Raw genomic sequence first — 19911 nt, forward strand, 5'->3', positions numbered from 1 at the left:
AACTGTTTCACATTATCATGACACAATGTTGTTGTCAACAAGGTTCAAACTTGAAACCGTGCAATCAAGCTGCACAATCCAAATCTCAAAAAGTCTCATCGTGTACTAAGTTTCAATGTTATGTTTTGCTGTGTTCATACCTATTCTCAGCAGCTTGCTAATGATAAGCTCCTGGATCAATTCGTTTAGTACAACAAGGACCAAGTTCATGTCTTTCAGTGCTTTTCTTGGAGATTTTGAAACAGATTCTTTCTCTTCCTGAGGCATTTTAAAAAAAATAATATTTTCACATGTTTTCCCCATAATCATCAGTTAATGATCCATTCAGATAGAATTTTCAGGAAAATATCTCTCATAAGATAGAAAATATACAGTTGTTTCTGCATTCATGTAATCATTATGACTATAAAATAATGTACTTTGGGTAATTTAAAATAAAATTAAAATGGTATAAGATATACAGAGAATCAATATCAAGAGTGTATATACAAAATTCACAAACATGTATGCAGTAGAAGAAGAAAGCAAACACAAAACAGTAATTTGTGCTGCATTATCATTTCTTAATTTAGTGGCAGTAACTACATGTCCTAAGCAACATTATTGTTTTTATTTTAGCAATTTGCATGTATGATGATAATGGACATAATCACTTTTCTTTCAAACTATGAATTCAAATACATTTATGTTTACTTTTGAAAATATTCTAAAATCATAAGATCAAAGAAAACAGTAAGCACAGTGATTAGTAAAACAGACACATTTTATCTACTTGCAGAATGAAGTTAGGTGCAGTGAATATGAAAATAAATATGAAAAAAAATTTAAAAGTAGCATGTCATTAAGTAATTTTCTTCTGCTACTAAAAATAAATTAATGTTCATTGAGAAAACAGGCAGAGAAGCCTCCAGAGGACCACTGACTCTTTTTTCTTTTTACATTGTTCTTATTGAATATTGTAGGAATATTTAATAACACAACAATTGATATCTAATTTCCTAGTCCATTTGGCATCCCACAATGAAATCAAATAAAATAAGCAGTTTTAAAAAAATAGAGATTAATATCTCCCTGTGGGCATGTCGGAAAGTATAAGATTTATATAGCTGAGGATACAGATCTGTTAAAAATCAGTTTTTAATTGAAAATTGATGTTCTCATACAATATATTCCCCCTCCCACACTTCCTTCCTCCCACCTTTCAGCTCCCCAAATTCAAATCCTTTCTAGCCTACTTAAATTAACAGAAAGCCTGTATATGAATAATAAGTAATATAAGTAATAATATTAATATGCAATAAGGTAAAAGCAAACAAGCATAAACTGTACAACAAAGAGTCATAAAAAGAAAAAAAAGCATAAGAATTTTTTATAGATACAATGATACATACATTGCGACACACAAAAATTTCCTAAAAGTGAAAATTGAAATCCCTTACAAATAAAAAAAGGACCCACAGGATAAGAGACATAAAGAGGGCAAAGTGCCTAGAAACATCCCAAAATAACGTGGTCTGTGTTTCATCTTGGCCATCTGCTACTGGGCATAGGGCCTGACCTTAGACTAGTTTGTATGCCCAATAGGATTCTGGAAATATCTTTTTAAAGAATTTCAGAAATGGGGACTTGCAGCTGTGTTCTCACATTCTTCTACTCTCATGAAGTGGACAAAGACACTTGGGTAGGTCTATTTTATAATGGAGCGAAGACAACTCATAGTCTTCTGCAACCATGCACGAATATCTGTAAAAGCTCTACTGCCCAATAATGTCAGGGTTAGAGTTTAACATGCAAAGAAGCATGCAGTTTAAAGATAATACTTATATTGGAATGTATTTGCTCAGCCATCATCAGTGGAACTTCCTTCTCCTGCAGCAGATAACAAATGCGTAGATCCACAGCAGCCAGCCAGAGAAACTGCAGATCACTCAGCACCAAATTGGGTATAGCTGTCAAATCTCTTCCCTCAGAGCTTAGGAAACCTCGTGGAAGAGGAGGCAAAGAGAAAGCATGAGCCAGAGGCAATGAAGGCCACCAAGAAAGCAATGGCCTCTAAATCAACATGAGCAAAGCTTTTATGAACTCACCAAGACAGGAACAGCATGCACAGGGCCGGCACAGGCCTACACCAGCTCTTCTGTGTATAGATAATGGCTGCCATTTTGGTGGTTCTTTTTTTTTTTTTTTTTTTTTTTTTTAAATGAAATTCCTGAGTAAGCAGGAGTGGTTCTCTGATGTTCTTGAATTCTCTCAGGCTCTTTTCCTTCTAATGGTGTGTCCTGGCCAACTTTGACTTGATAGCTTTTGTTTTATCTTACTGTGTTTTATTTTATTATACTTTAAAACAAACAAACAAACAAACAAAAGAAACAAATGAATGAATAAAAACATAGCCATTACAGACAATGTTCTAATGGCTAGGAGGGAAAAATTAGTTGCCCCCCACCCCCCGTGGAGTTTCATTAGATATATTTAACTTTCCAGTATATACCTCATGTACAGGAGGTCCATGTGTTGTTGATTCCATTTTGTTTGTTTTGCTTGGTTTTGTGTGTATGCTTTCATTTGATTATTGTGTACTGGGTTTTTGGGGGTTTTTTTTGTCTTTTTGTTGGCATTTCATTTAATTTTTGTGATTTTAGGAAACTTTGTTCTTATGCTTGTTTTTTTTTTTAATATTTGAGTAGGTAGGCAAAGAAACTGAAAGGATTTGGAGGCAGGAAAGAATATGATCAAAAGATCATTAAATTTAAAAATTGTTTAAACCCCCATGGAAATGGGTAAAGAAACACCTTGGTGGTGGTGTTCTTCTATCTGTCAGTGGCAGAGCATCTGGCAGTCCATTGATTTTCCTAGATTGATGCTTGACTTTGTGGCCAAAGCTGTTTTATGCCTATGACACATACAAGTCAAACCAAACCAAACCAAACCAAATCAAATCCAGGCAAAACAGTGTAGGAGGAAGAAAACAGATATATATGTGCTTTCTTCTAAAAGCCATGCATGTGCAGAACCAGGCAAGTAACCCACAGACCTGCCCTCTGGCACATAGCACATGTGAATATGTCACAGACATACAGAGCTCTCCCTATCACCATGCATCACAATAAGGGAGGAGGATGACAGGCAGAGACCTGTGGGTTTCCATGCCACTCATAAACATATAACATAGTCAGATCTACTTGCATTGTATGGCCAGTAGGCCATACAGCAGATTCAGGATACAGAGGGAGCCACAACAATGTGTAAGTATGGCGTGGACAAGGCACAGGCATGGAATAGCATTCATGGCAAGAACCTAAATACTCAGAGACCCTGAATACAAGTACAATGCACAAATAAGTGATAGAGAGCTAAAAGAGAAAATGAAGCACAAAGATGTGTTCACAATGAAATGAGGATAGTGAGGAACAGCCTGGTGGAGGTAGTCGGTGAAGCTATCTAAGGTCATGGTGAGCTTCAGTTCATTGCTGTCACCAGCAGTCATGTACTGGCCAATAATGGTCCTGCAGCAGCAAAGCCTGTCAGAACTAAAGTCCTGGAGAGTGTCCCTGGCCTGGGCCACTACTTTGGGGCATGTTGAGTCTGATGACTGTACAGAGATGGACCCACCTCTTGCTGGGTAAAATGGGAATGATAGCCCTGAAGAAATGGGAGCAGAACAGATGGTCCTGTCCCTTGCCAGCTGCAGCATTCACTGGACTAGACACAGCACCTTGCTCATGATAGACAGTAGAGCTGGCCCTGGTTGCAGGGATTGTAGGTAAGCCGTCCCCAAGAACGGTAGTACAGCATAGCTGACACTACCAATCATGTGGCATGCCATGGCATGGGCAAAGTAGGGAAGCATTAACCCTACTTGCCTGCCCCTTGGAAGAACTGGACTGAAGGTCATGAAAGCTCACACTATATCTCACCAGCTGCAGCACTAGGGAAAGTAGCCTTGAACCTCAACTAACCAGAAGGACAACAATGGGATATTTGAGAGGAGTCTTAGTGAGGGCCCAGTATTGTTAGTGTAGCAAAAGCTGTAAGCCTTGAGCCTTGTAATGAATATTTGCAAGTAAAGAATTATACAAATGTATACAAAAGGTTATACTGTGGGACACATGGTGACACTACAGCTTCCACATCAGATTTCTCCTTTTCTTTTTGGGTGGAAGTTGGAAGGTTAGAGGGTATGTATAAAGGCACAGGGAGTCAAGTCGATTGGGATGCATGAGCTGAGATTAACAAAGAATCAATACAGAGTTTAAAAAACAAAAAACAAACAAAAAAGCATGCATCATTCAACTACAGTGCCAGATTAAAGAATCTTCACAATATGAGAAATTTTACTACTTCCATGAAGCATTTATACTCTGTTTTGGATAAACATTTTATTACATTGTTTTCTATAGGCATATGCAAGCATTATTTACATATGTACAGTGAAATGATTGTGTGCTGAAGTAATCAAGCTCCATCAATCTTTTCTAAGATATTTCAGTATTTTCTGACAAAAACATCAAACTACAGATAGACAAATAAAATACACATAAATGTGGATCATGTAAATAGTCACATAATTTGAGGAATACTTTTCCTCAGTACTCTGAAGCTAGATAAAAGCATTATTCAAGACAAATACGAAAACAAAATGCAAACTTTAAGTTAAAGTGAAGATTGTTCTCTTGACAGAATAATGATCTAATTCTATGGTATTGCTTCAAGGAAGAAGAAATGAGACAAAATTACACTTAAGATGTTTTGAAATATCCTCTGTGATGATCAGTTTGATTTTGCACAATATCTATACCCATCATAAATTTAAAAATCACTTGAAAGTGGCATCATTTTGGTTCTTTGTGAGAAACTAGTACAATATACTTTGTATTATAGTTCACATTTCTTTGTGAAATTAGACTAATAGCTCCAATATTTATTAATGTTGCTTAATAGAAGCTAATATTTTAAAGTTTATTATGATGGCTAAAACAAAATTTGTTGCAGTAACTGGAACTTGTTCTTTTGTAAAGCAAGCACATATTTCATTTGTTTATTTATTTTCTTTTTAAATTCTTTTTAAATTCTTTAATCTTTAGGAACTGGATTTAAGGGCTCTTTTGTGTTCTGTAATGAGGGTGTTGGTAGCAAAATGAAAGTGCTCTTAACTATTGAACCATTTCTCCAGCCTCTTTTGTCTACATCTTTACCATTTTGGTCAGGTTCTTTCGCACTTTTTTAAAAAGCTATTTTAATTTATATTTTAGTTTATGTGTAATATATCGATTTGCTTGCAGGTATATCTGTGCACCTGTTGCGTGGATGGTCCCCAAAGGGAACCGGAAGACTGTGGCAAATCCTTTGGAGCTGGAAATAGAGGAAGGTAAAAGTTGGCATGGGATCCTTGTCTTCATGATAGCAGACAGGATTTTTAATTTTTGAGTGATCTGTTTAGTTCTTGCCTTTTCTTTTTGCTGTTGCTTTCAATATTTTTATTGAAAACTCTGAACATCTATGTCCCAAACACAAGAGCACTCAAGATGTTTTTAATGATTTTTAGATTTTTTAAAAGCTTTATTCGACTACATCTTTTTTTTCCCATTTTTATTAGATATTTTCTTCATTTACATTTCAAATGCTATCCCGAAATTCCCCTATACCCTTCCCCCTCTTTGCTCCCCAACCCACACATGAAAGATATAAAACAAACAGAAGTAAGGACATCCAAGAGGAGTAGATGGCAAGAGATAATCAAATTGGGGGATGAAATCAATAAAAAGAAAACAATACAAAAAATGAATAAAACACAGAGTTGTTGAAGAAAATCAACAAGAGAGATAAAACATCCACATGAACTAAAAGATAGAAAATACTATCAGATATAAAGAGGGGAGTTAAAAACAGACATGAAGAAAACCCAGAGAATAATAATGACATATATTTGAAAACCTGTACTCCACCCAACTTGGAAAATCTAAAAGAGATAAAAATTTTCTCTTTAGGTACCATGTACCAAAGTAAAATCAAGATCAGGTAATGTGGGGAATTGCAGGCTGGTATCCACTCAAGCTGAGGTCTGAACCCTGATGGTCATAATTCACCTACATGACATGGTAGGCATTCCCCTCATGCTCCTGGAACTCTGGCCCCTGCCTAAGTTACCACCTCCCACAGTCCCCACAAGAGAAGCATGGTCAGTAGTCCTGTAAGCAATGGCCCAAGCTTCTGATCTTCAGGCTAAACTCCTTCCCAGTTACCTAGCAACAGTGAAGACCATAAAAGGGGCTGTTAGGCCCCCACCTCTCTCTCCTACTTTTACTCCTTTGTTCCTTTACCTCTCACTTCTCTCTCCTCTTCCCTTTCTCTTTGTCTTCTCCTCTCCTCTCTCCTCCCTTCTCTCTCTTTCTCTCTAGCGTCTCTCTCTCTCTCTCTCTCTCTCTCTCTCTCTCTCTCTCTCTCTCTCTCTCTCTCTCTCTCTCTCTCTCTCTCCTCTCTTTCCCCATGCATTTCTTATAACAAAGCTCTTAAACCATAGAGAGTCTCTGCTCCATAAAGATCCACTGCATCACTCTGGCCAGTTTTGGGAACTTCTTCCCTCATCCCTCTCTCCTATTACTCTGGGGCTTTAGTAAAGAGCTCTGGGTCCCCGGTCAGGGGGCTGCCCCTTTCTCCACCCCCACCATGTGGGTCAGGTATGCTCACCCTGGCCTGAGTGGAAAAGAGTCAAGCAGCTCTGCCTGAGAGCCTGCCCAGAGCACAGGAACTCTGGACAGATGTTAGGCCCTTTTTTCTTTCCCCCTCTTCTCCAGGGCTCTCCCCAGCCCCCCCCCCTTTATTTTGTTCCAACAAGATAACAAGCCAACTTGGCCTATAACACCTAAGGAATTAGTAGCATTCATTAAAAGCTCTACCCTCCCAAAAGCCCAAGGCTAGACAGTTTTAGCTCAGATTTCTAACAAACTTTCAAAGATGAGTTAACACCAGTATTCATCAAAATATTCTGCAAAATACAAACATAAAGCACATTGCTAAATACATTTTAGGAGGCAATAGATACCCTGATACCCAAACCACATAAAAACTCAACAAACAAAGGGAATGAAAACTCAGTTTCTCTTATGAAATAGATGAAAAAAAAAAGGCAATAAAAACCCTGTAAACTGAATTCAAGAACATGTCAAAAAACTCATACACCATGATGAAATAGGTGTCACCCAAGTGATTCAGGGATGGTTCAACATTCAAAAATCAAAATGTTTATCCACCCTATAATATAATGAAGAAAATACAAAAACAATCACACAAAATATAAACAAGCCAGTAACAAACAAATAAACAACAACAAATCTATGATATCTCAATTGATGCAGCTCCTCCACCCCCCAAAAAAAAACTTTGACAAAGGTTTGACAGTCATTCATAATAAAAGCACTACAGAGATTATGACAAAAAGGACATACCAAAGAACAATAAAGGCAAGTTATATCAAATATATAGGCAGAATCAAATGTAATGAAAAGATACTCAAAGAATTCTAGCAAAATCAAGGGGGGAATAGTTGTCTACTCTCTATATATCTTGAAATTTTCTTTCTTCAGTACTTGAATTTTTAGCTAGAGCAATAAGACGCCTGAAGATCAATGGGATGGAAATTGAAAAGGAAGAATGCAAAATATTATTATTTGATATTTTTATATGATAGTATACATAAGTGACTCTAAAATTCTATGAGGAAACATTTGAAGTTGATAAATATTTTCAATAAAGTGTCTGGATACGAGATCAGTATCACTCCTATATACAAAGACAAATTACATGTGGATAAAGAAAGAAATTTGGAAAGAACCCTTATCAATTGACTCAAATAAAATATAGATTCATTGTAAATCCCAATACAATTTATTTACAGTTTGTTAAATGAGAGTTCTCTACTTCCTAAGAAAAACAAAACATTTTAGAATGTCAAAAACAATCCTAAACCCTAAATAGATTGCTGAAGATATCATCACCCCTGATATCAAGTTGTACTACAGAACAATAGTTAAAAATAAAAAAATAAAAAAATCACATGGTACCAAAAGATAAAAGACACGTTGTTCAATGTCATCAAATTGAAGACTAAGAAATACATTCACAAAGCTATAGACATCTGATTTTTGACAAATAAGTAAAAAATAAACACTTGAAAAAATAAAGCATCTTCCACAAATAGTTCTGGTCATACTGGATTTCTACATATAGAAGAATAAAAGTGTACCCATATCTATAACCTGGCAAAACAGGAAAGCCTAATTGATTTAAATATGTCACCATAAAAAGAGATGCACTGAACCTGATCAAAGAGAAAGTGAGGAATATGAAATGAGTTTCTGAACTGAACACCAACAATACAGGTTCTAGGATTAGGAATCTGAATTGGACCTCATGGAAAAACTTCTGTAAAGCAAAGGACTCTGTCAATTAAAAAAAAAAAACCTACAGAATGCGAAAATGTTTTTACCAACTCTACATCTATAGAGGTCTAATATCTAAAATATATAAGGAACTCAAAAAGAAGATATAGAAAACCAAATAATGTTAAATGATATACAGTTGTCAAAGAGAACTCTCTATAGAAGAATCTCAAATCCTGAGAAACATTTAAAGAAATGTTCAACATCCTTACCCATTACAGAAATGCAAATCCAAACTATCTTGAGGTATCATCTTATACCTGTCAAAATAGCTAAGATCATTAAGACAGGTGACAGCTCATGCACTACAGGGTGTAGAGCATGGGACCACATTTCTGATAGGAATGCAAACTTTTAAGGCCACTGAGGAAATCAATATATAATCTCCTCAGTGTAAATACAAATGTCACATTTACTTCCTCAGATGGAGGGATGAAAAAAGATTCATACTCATGCTTTAAAGTCTTTTAGCTTGGGCTCATCCCAGAACATTTATTTTTCTGTATTAACTATCCCTAAGCCTAGCCCCTGAAGTTTCTAGTCTCCATAAAATCTAATTTTCTACAAGCAGGGAGGCTGAAACATTCTAGGCAGAGGAAAGCTGGATTCTGAAGCCTTCAAGTTCAACTTCCTCCCGAGTATTTAGGAAATTTGAAGGCAAATGAATGCAAATAGAAAAAAAAATCTTCCTGAGTGAGAGATTCCAGACCGAGCAAGTCAAATATTGTATGTATTAATTTATTATTGTATATTAGATAGTGAATAATTTATAATTTACAATCCACAGACCAAAGAGGTAAAAAAAGGGCTATGTAGTTTATGCATAAAACTGCTGAAGAAGGGAATATAAAATAAATTTTGTGTCTGAACTTTGTGGCAAGTTGAGACAGCAGTGAGAATGAAGAGGTTTATGGAGAGTGTTGGACATAGAAAGTATAGAGAAAGACAGCTGGTTTAGGGAGCATTGAGAGAGTGGTTGTAGTCTGTGGGGATGACCGTAGTGAAGAATTATAGTAATGGAGCATACTGAGACAGAAACTGCCATCTTTTATAGGTAGGCAAGGCTTCCAGTGTTGGGACTCATTTGCATTGCATTGAATTGATTGCCTACATGGCTCCTGCAGATCCTACACAACCCCAGCTAATAATAGGACAGAAAGCCACTCTATGAAAATTGAAAGTGGGACACTATTGCTAAAGACAACATCTATATGACTTATTGAACTGAGATTTTGAGATGGTGCCTGCATGGAACATTTGCATCCAGACCTACAATCTATCCTGCTTACAACATATACTGGGGCAGTGATGGCACACATCTTATAGAAGTGACCATCACGTGTTTGGTTTCACTTGAGGCTGACACCAACAGCATTAATCTATACCTTAAACTGCTTAGATAGTACTGTATAATTGATACACCAATGATCTAGAAACAAACATGAAAGGCAAACAAACATCTATGAAATGACTCCTGATGATATTCTGCTATATTCATAAACTCACAGATATGTGCCTTAAGCAGTTTTCATCAGATATGCTTCGTCAGAAAGCAGATTGAAAAACATATGGAGACCCTCATCCAGGTGTGATGCAGAGGTAGGGTCTAAAGTGGAGGTTTCTGCACACTAGGAATTAATTCCATCGGCAGACACCAAATTCCAACACTATTGCTGATGCCAAGAAGTGCTTGTTGACAGAAGCCTGATATAGCTGTTCCCTCAGAGGCTCTGCCAGAACCTGACAAATACAGAGGCAGATACTCAAAGCCCACTATGGGATTGAGCAAGGGGACCTCAATGGAAGAAATAGGGAAAGGACTGAAGTAGCTGAAGGGATTTGCAACCCCATAGGAAGAACAACAATATAAACCAACCAGACCCTCCCACACCCAGAGCTCCCAGGAACTAAACCACCAACCAAAGGGAACATAGAGGAACCATGGCTCTAGCATAAGTAGGAGGGGGAAGCTATTGGTTCTGTAGAGTCTGGATATTCCAGCAGAAGAGGATGCTAGAGCAGTGAGGGGGAAATAGGTGGGTGAATTGGGGAGGACCCTCCCAGAGGCAAGGGGAGGGGTATGGCATGGGGATTTTGCAGAGGGGAAATGGGAAGGTAGACAACATTTGAAATATAAATAAGTAAAATAATAATAAAAAAATAAAATAAAACAGAGATCAGTTCCCTTCCTTTACAGATCAGAAAAGGGGTAAGAAAGATTCTAAGAGTCAGAGGGGAAAGACAACCAGAAGAACATTGACCACTGAATCAAACAAGGCTCATATCAGTTCACAGAGACAGAAAGAGCAAGCACAGGATCTGCATGCGTTTGTCCCAGGTCCTCTGCATGGATGTTAAGCCAGCTTTCTTGGTGTTCTTGTGAGACTCCTAACAGTGGGAATAGATATTTTTCTGACTCGTTGCCTGCTTTTGGAACACAATTCTTCCTATTAGGTTGCCTTTTCTAGGCTGTATATGAAGATTTTTGCCTTATCTCCATGATTCTTGTCTTGTCCTTTTTGGCTGTGTGAGAAAAATGGAGATCCAGTTCTGAGATCTAAATCTGCATCCAGGTAATTGAGGATAGCAGCAAGCATCAAGGTTGACATTATTGTGGGCCAAATGCTTATGGCTTCTCACAATTTAGCTCACGCAGCAAGAGAACTAAGAAAAAAAGTTGTTACTTGGACTATTTTCTTTTTCACTCACTGGCCCATAGTTGGTCAGATGAAAAGTTCAAAGTTCCTTAATTCTTTACCAGGCAGAAAAGAAAAGAGAAAAGAAAGGAAAGGAAAGGAAAGGAAAGGAAAGGGAAAGGGAAAGGGAAAGGGAAAGGGAAAGGGAAAGGGAAAGGGAAAGGGAAAGGGAAAGAAAAGAAAGAAAAGAAAGAAAAGAGAGGAAGAGGGAGAGGGGGAGGATGAGAGAAGGGGGAGAGGGAGAGAGGAAGGGGGAGAGGGAGAGAGGGAGAGGAAGAGAGGGAGAGGAGAAGAGGGAGAGAGAGAGAGGGAGAGAGAGAGAAAGAGGGAGAGAAAGAGGGAGAGAAGAGGAGAGGAGAGGAGAGGAGAGGAGAGGAGAGGAGAGGAGAGGAGAGGAGAGGAGAGGAGAGGAGAGGAGAGGAGAGGAGAGGAGAGGAGAGGAGAGGAGAGGAGAGAAGAGAAGAGAAGAGAAGAGAAGAGAAGAGAAGAGAAGAGAAGAGAAGAGAAGAGAAGAGAAGAGAAGAGAAGAGAAGAGAAGAGAAGAGAAGAGAAAAGAAAGTTAAGTCAGACACACAGACACAAGCATACTGAATGAAGCAGAAAAGGCTACAATACAACTTTATTGTTCTTAATTTTTATACATTTTCAGAATAATTGATCACATGATTTGTTTTTAAGAATTTTTACATTCCAAGAGTTCATTTGCTACATATACTCCAGTAGTGACTGGCATTACAGGTTTGAAAACCTGGAAGCAGTCCTGGGGCAAAGAGCTTCAAGGAAACTCAGCCTCCTGAAACCTTGGCATTCCCATAGCTAGAATGTCCCAGGTTTGTCCCTATAATATCATGGAGGGCCTTGAACACTTTGTTACAGTATTTTACTGGATAAGAGTTAGTAATCTCAGGGCAACTTTAGCAAAGCCTACTTAGAATCTTCATTACAACCAGGTATAGGAGACTACATTGCATATTAGTGAATTCTTCTGACAAATGGAGATTCTCCACAGATACTTAAAAGAACAACCAAGTTACACTCATATGCAAGCATTTATCAAGGCCTAGTAAGTGGGGGTTTGTGGTACTGCACTATTCATGAGAAGGTCTGCTAGAGCAGAGCCCCGTGGTGCTAGCTTTCACAAGGCGCAAAGAAGTAGCACAAATTGTGACTAGGGTTTGATATCCTTACCTGTCATTAGCTGACCCTAAGCATGGCTGTTTTATTTTTACTGTAAATATTACCTGGTTTTTGTAAGTTCTTTTGAAGTCATTCTTCTGTTTTGTGTCAGATAACTTCATTGTACTTTGCCTGCTGTGACATCCAACCCTTTTGTTTTATCTATTATATAAGACTGGTGTTTGCTTTGTGACATTACACTCAGATCCAACACATTCTCTCGAGTAGTGTCTGTCATCCCACTTTCTCCGACTCCTTCGCCCACCTGCAACCAGAGACCCATTCAGCACAGATAGGAGACCCAAAAAGGGGATTAATCTGTGGCATTCATTGTAAATTTAATGCAATCATTCATGTCATAGATCAATTGATTGCCTACATGTCTCCTGCAGATCCTACACAACCCCAGCTAATAATAGGACAGAAAGCCACTCTATGAAAATTGAAAGTGGGACACTATTGCTAAAGACAACATCTATATGACTTATTGAACTGAGATTTTGACCTGGTGCCTGAATGGAACATTCGCATCAAGTGCAAGTCTCTTTGGCTTGAGAAGCTCTTCGCCAGGCTAAAAAAGCAAAACTACAGCACTAGTACAGTCAAATTCCTCCAGACCTACAATCTATCCTGCTTACAACATATACTGGAGCAATGATGGCACTCATCTTATAGAAGCGGCCATCCTGTGTTTAGAGCTGAACTGTTTACATATCTTTCCATTAAGACTAGTAAATAATCACAGGAGGTAGAGGAAGAGAGACTCTTGGGAGGAAAAGAGTAGGGGAGAGGAAATTAAGGGGACAGGATCAAGTGTGGGAAAAGATGGAGAGATGTGCAGAGGGTCAGGAAATTGCCCAGAAAGCATTAGGCTATATAATAGTGGCAGGAAAGGTATGTCATCAGCAAGAAGCGATCTTGGATGACATCTGAGGACCTGGCATCTCAGAATACACCTATCACAGTCATGGAAAATTGTGGATCATCTCCAGAAAAGAAAGACACGCATAGCCTTTGCTACATGGCTTCTGGCAGAGAAAGAGTGAATCTGGGGGATGGAGAGGTATGTGGGATCTTTGTGGAGTGGAAGGAGGGGAAAGTCTGGTAGAAATAATTGTATGAAAGAATCTATTTTCAATGAAAATAAGATAAAACAAAATGAACAAAAATATAATTATATCATCCCCCCTTTTCTCCCTATACACTGTATTTCCTTGCTATCATCTAAACTTTTGTCTTTTGTTTCCTTTAATTATTATTTTAAATGCATGTGTGTATGTATATTTCTAAATACATAATTACAGTCTGTTCAGTCTTCATAAATTTATTTGTATACACAGGTTTTCAGGAATGACCTTTTAGTATTTAGTAGTAAATATACACATTGTATATGCATTGGTTAAAATAAGTACTAAGAATTGTATTTTTAGATGAACTGAGCACTTGTTAATTTTATAAATTGATGATTGTTAAGGCAAACTATAGATACACAGAAATACAAAAATAAAGCTCTCTATTCTTTTACCTGGCATTTTCAGACTAAAATTGAGAACAATATATATGAAATATTATATTAATAGTGACTTCAAATTTAAAATAATTATGTATATATTATTAGAATATTTTCATCACAGAATTGAAAATTTAATGCAACATGATCAACAATGTTTCTATAAACATTAAATCAGTTAATATTTATAACATACTTAAAATACCAAGTTCCTTGTAACTATAATATTTCCTATAAAATGGAAACCCATGATAATTTTATAAAGGAAACTAACTCTTTTCAATTTCATTGACTCCAAGGATATATACTATTAACTAAAGTGATAAAATAACAATAGGTTTTTTTTTTTTTTTTGCAGTTTGAACACTGGGAAAGAAAAATATTGATTGTATAATTAACTGTGACCTGCAAGAGGAGCAACTGCCAAAATTGGTTTTCTTCGATTGTTTTTGTTGTTGTTGTTGTTGTTGTTGTTGTTTTTTGTTTTGGCCTGTAAGAGGTTGAATGAAAAGCAAGCAGTATAAGGAGATATTTAAAGGGCAATAGTCACTAAAATTTAAATTATCAACATGATTATATTTCTCCATAAATTACTTTAATTGCAGGTTTATTCTAATAGGAATGTAGTCATGAGAAAAACTAGACAAAAAATTTTGGAAAAAATTTAGAGTCTGATATGTGAATTATTTTATAACCTTTAGTCTATATTTTTCATCATTTTAAAGGTTCTTAATATGTTACTAACGACTTCATTATCTTAACAGAATACACAATAAATGAACACAGATGTCATTCACAAAGAAAGTAAAGTCATTTATTCTGGATTTTGAAGCTTCTTTACAGATTGAAATTAGTAAGGATCTCAGTCCTTGAGTTTTCAGAAGCTACAGGGTTTTTTGTTTTCTGTTTTGTTTGATTCTTTTTTTTTCTATGTATGAGCAATAAACACATGCTGATATTACAAGTAGTTTTTTGTTTTTAAATTAAAACATACATTGAAAATCATATTAATTATCACAAGAATCCTTGTTTTAACTTTAAGTGATTTTGTGTAATTCCAACAGTAATTTAATTTCATCATAAAATTTCCTAATTTTCTAAAAAGATAAAATAATGAATTTCTGTATGTGTATATATATATATATATATATATATATGTATATATATATATATATATATATATATATATATATATATATATATATGTATGTATATATGTATCACGGTACCTAAGATGTCTCATCATTATATTATTGATTGTCTCATCATTGATTATTTTTTGAAAATGGGAACTTATTTAAATACCTCAATTTCATTTACTATTATTAGTGCTTGGTAAGTTATATCATGGTTAATTTTATTTTTTTTAGTATATGTATATATACATATGAAATTATATTTTTATACAGTCACGGGCTTCATAGATAACAATTACAAAGAATCACCCAAACAGTGTTAATAACTTTGCATCACTAAATCTAGAGAAGTTCGATGGCACCAAGCAAAAAACAGTCTTCCTTGATTTAGTAAAGATGTTAGTTTCCTCCAACAAGAGATACTGTTTGAGCAGGGCATGGTGCCATAAGCCTTTAATCCCAGCACTCGAGAGGCAGAGGCAGGCAAATTTCTGAGTTCGAGTCCAGCCTGGTCTACAAAGTGAGCTCCAGGACAGCCAGGGCTATACAGTGAAAAAAAATGTTGTTTGATTCACTTTCTGAGATATACAATTATCTTCATAATTTTATAACTAATAATTAAATTATTATTAATATTGATTATTTTTTGAAAATTGGAACTTATTTAAATACCTCAATTTCATTTACTATTATTAGTGCTTGGTAAGTTATATCATGGTTAATTTTATTTTTTTTTACTTTTGTTTATTAGTTATGTTTCCCTAAAACTGAAATCCAAGATGAATATTCCTATTAAAGTGATTTGTAGGTTAAAAGCTCACAGGGGAAAGCTGTGAGAGAGAAAATCAACCATCATATGTTCTGGGAGTATGCAAACATCTATGCAAACGGAGCCAAACACTATCCTTTGCTACTTATATGAAGAGTTCTACAGAATTCACGGTGCCCAAGATATCTCATCAAGAAGCACGAAGGCTAGAATTCTATTGCTGTATCAGTAATTGGCAGTAAAAGCCATTGAAATTCCCTGCAGAAAACAGAATCTCCCAAGTGGGGTGATTACAGTCACTGAAGCTATGTCCCTAGAAATACTTTAAGCTATTATAAATTGTTACCAGTTCGCAAATCTAGATCACAGAAAAAGAGATGCGTTTATCTGAGTGGCCAAAGAAATTTCAGAATGATATCTAAAAGATGACAAGCACTAAAATTTTATCAGTAATAAATATATACATTCTATTGCACAGGATCATGATTTGCAGTATATCAAATATATAACAAGGTTTTGGGTTTATTTTAATTTAGGCTTTCACCCAAAAATTTAAATGTACTTAAAATTGTACATAATACATATTGAGAAATTCATGGATTTTGCAGATAGTTCTTAAGGACGATAGAGCATAAATAAGAATAGGATGTAAACCCAGCAGTATATACATGTTTGTAACAATGAATAATTTAAAAGCCCTGAATGAGAAAGAGAATGAGAAAGAATATATACAAGGGGTTGAGGGAAGGAGAGAGAAAGGAGGAATGGTATACTATGATTATATTCTCAAAAACTAAAATAACCATTATTTTTGCAGTCAGATATCTCAACATACGCCTAATTTTTTTTTCCCCACAAGGATGTCCCTTCACCCCCCATCCCATCAGATCTCTAAACTCCTTTGTGGCCTCTAGTCTTTTGAGGGATAGGTGCATCTTCTCTGACAGAACCCAGACCCAGCAGTCTTCTGTTTTATGTGTGTTAGGTTGTCGCGCCCATCTCTTCCTGCAAGGAAAACACAACATGGTCGGATTCTTCTCAACAGCTTTATTGCAGGAACGCGTTGATGCTATGGGAATCCCGGGAACCCAGGGAGATCTGCTTATATACTCTCCAGCACAGGGAAAGGCTTCATGGCCCCCTGGGATTGGTCAGTCTGCCAGCACCTAATTTGCATGCACCCGCTCTGGAGGTGTTGACACCAGACTCTGACTTATACCTGTGCTGATGTTGTTTATGACAACGCACACCTGGCGCCCGGTGCCATCTTAGAGTTCACTTCCTACATCTCCCCCTTTTTTGTTTAATAATATGATGCTGGACTAGATCTGGGCAAATCTGTCCATAGGCCATGGCTCCTGTCTTAGGTCGATCCTGTCTTCATCTCTCTCCCTTCATCTTTTTCTTCCCCGAACCCCGGGCCTCTCACTCTTATATACTCTCAGCCCCCATCCACTCATGGCAGGCCATACCACCTCACCAGGCACACAGCTTCAGCCAATCAGGGCGGCAGGGGCATGTCTCCACCAAATATGGACTTGTTTACACCGCCAGCATCATGGTGCATCTGCACAGCTCTCACAATGGTTGTGGCTTATTTTCAGGCATATGAGGAAGTCAGGTGCAAGTCATAAGACTTAGCTGCAGTCCCAGGTGCCATTTTGGGACTGCTGCCACAACCGTGCCTCACATCTCCCCCTTTTTTTCTTTTTTGCCAGAGAGAATGTCTGTCTTAGATTGCCCCTGCAGCAATGCCCCTTAACCATCCTTGGGAGACAAACAGCATTGGTTTGATCCCTGTCTTAGGTTGGTTACACACCCAGGGAGTCTAATCTGTCATTGACTACTTCTCTATCATGCTAAGCCACACTTGAGGAGATTGTCCTGTTTGCATGCGGCAGGTGCATTAGAAGGCCAGGATGCTGATTAATCTATGGCCCGATTTTGATTGCTGCAAGCAAGCCTCATGGGTGAAGGTAGAGGTCTGATCGCCAGTGTGCAAGCATAGAGGCCCTACAAAAAACCATCCCTTGGGCTCATCACCCAGAGAGGTCTTGGCCAGCTCCTGTGTCATTTTTCCTGGGGGAAGGGAACTAGGACACTGAACCTTCATGCAATCAGATGTGCCTTCCACAGAATGCCAACAGAAAGCTATCCTTCGTGCAGTGCTTAGCCTCGCAACCCACAGCATAATGCAGCATTATTTCTTTAGAGCAGCAAGCCAAATCTGAGGAGATTGTCTCACCTCCACTGTGGCAAAGGCCTGTGCCACCATGGCAGAAGTGCGGGCCTGCACAAACTGAGGACACCAAACACATACACCAAACACACAACACACACACTATTACAAGCATACATCCCAGGGCTCCCATCAGCCCTGAGGCAAGGGATCAGTGCAACTACCATTTACCCCACATAACAATGTAAGCAGCATAGAAAAAAAGCAATTGTAGTGAAGCATTAGATGTAAAGAATTGAGGAAACACTTAAATGCATCAACAGCATGGTTTCAGGAACACAGAGCTCTTCAGTTCTCACTAGCAGGAGCATTCCCAGCCACAGGAACATTCACGTCCTCATAGCTCTGCTTGCCTTGAATTGCTCGGATCAGCCATTCTGGGACACACAGCTGTTGTTGATGATCCTGGGGAAACACAAACAGACCCTCTCTCCCAAACCACTTAAGAGCTCTCCTCTCTCACCTGATTCAGTGCCTCATTACCGCTCTGGAGTTTTGTGCCACATCTTTCTCTATCTTCTATGCAATTTCTCATCAACTTCCAGACCAGCAAAACCCCTTTTGGTAAAACCTCCTGTTCCTCTGCAAACCTCAAGTCCCCATGGTGCTTGGTGCAACTTGTCCCTAACCCGGGAACCTTAACTTGTCCCAAAACCAGGAACCTCAACTTGCCCCAAAGCCAGGAACCTTAACTTGTTCCATTTACCCGGGAACCTTATCGTCCCAATCCTTCCTTTCCATCCTTCCTTTCCTTCCTTCCTTTCATTCCTTCCCTTCCTTCCTTTCTTTCCTTTCTTTCCTTTCTTTCCTTCTTTCCTTCTTTCCTTCTTTCATTCTTTCCTTCCCTTCCTTCTTTCCTTCCCTTCCTTCCCTTCCTTCCTTCCCTTCCTTCCTTCCCTTCCTCCCTTCCCTTCCTTTCTTCCCCTCTCCCCTTTCCCCTCTCCCCTTTCCACTCTCCCCTCTCCCCACACCCCTCTCCCCTTCCCCCTCTCCTTTCCTTTCCTTTCCTTTCCTTTCCTTTCCTTTCCTTTCCTTTCCTTTCCTTTCCTTTCCTTTCCTTTCCTTTCCTTTCCTTTCCTTTCCTTTCCTTTCCTTTCCTTTCCTTTCCTTTTTTCTTTCCTTTTGACTTTTGTCTTTTCTCCCTTTTCCTTCCCTTTTTTCTTTCATGCCCCTTTCACCCTTTTTCTTTACAAAAACCAAAACAACAATGGCACGAGCTACCAACACTGGGACTATGGGCGAGAAAAACATATCCCCCTTAAACCTGGGGATCAATTTGGGAGACTTACCGGTACCAACATTCCTCAGCTGAAGAGTTCTGAATCCACGAGATTGTCCTTGGCTCCCCATATGGCCACCAATTTGTCACGCCCACATCGTCCAGCAAGGAAAACTCAACATGGTTGGATTCTTCTCAACAGCTTTATTGCAGGAACGCCTCAATGGTATGGGAACCCCAGGAACCCAGGGATGTCTGCTTATATACTCTCCAGCACAGGGAAAGGCTTTTTGGATCCCTGGGATTGGTCAGTCTGCAGGCACCTAATTTGCATGCACCTGTTCAGGAGGGATTGGCACCAGACTCAGACTTACACATATGCTGATGTTGTTTATGACAACTGCACACCTGGCGCCCGGCGTCATCTTAGAGTTGGCTTCCTACATTGGGTGGCCTCATATTAGCTGGTGTATATGCTTGCTGTTTAGCTCTTTATCAGATGTGGGGTTAGTGAAGTTATTTTTTCCCCCCAATCTGTAAGTTGCCATTTGTCTTATTGACTATGTCCTTTCCCTTAAAGAGGATTTCCAGTTTCATAAGGTACATTTATCAATTTTTATTCTTATAGGGTGAGCCACTTAAGTTCTGTTTAAGAAATTTCCCCCTGTGCCAATAAATTCGAAGCTCTTTTCCATTTTCTCTTCTACTACATTCAGTGTGTCTGGTTT

The 19911-nt window shown here is 38.0% G+C and overlaps 1 long non-coding RNA gene and 1 other non-coding gene across 2 annotated transcripts in view; both read left to right on the top strand.

Moving 5' to 3' along the window:
• Positions 1 to 2766: 2766 nt before the first annotated feature.
• Positions 2767 to 2906, top strand: LOC115488418. Its single transcript, XR_003951277.1, has one exon. It is a non-coding gene; the product is annotated as a small nucleolar RNA SNORA48 (small nucleolar RNA).
• A 278-nt stretch (positions 2907 to 3184) lies between these two features.
• 4930474H20Rik (RIKEN cDNA 4930474H20 gene) overlaps positions 3185 to 19911 on the top strand; it is a 142870-nt gene continuing 126143 nt past the window's right edge. Inside the window, exons 1-3 of the long non-coding RNA NR_045712.1 lie at positions 3185 to 3245; positions 5283 to 5368; positions 14179 to 14673. This is a non-coding gene — a long non-coding RNA (RIKEN cDNA 4930474H20 gene). The remainder of the gene's footprint in view (positions 3246 to 5282; positions 5369 to 14178; positions 14674 to 19911) is intronic.

This window comes from Mus musculus, chromosome 14, assembly GCF_000001635.26.
Source record: "Mus musculus strain C57BL/6J chromosome 14, GRCm38.p6 C57BL/6J".
Taxonomy (NCBI): domain Eukaryota; kingdom Metazoa; phylum Chordata; class Mammalia; order Rodentia; family Muridae; genus Mus; species Mus musculus.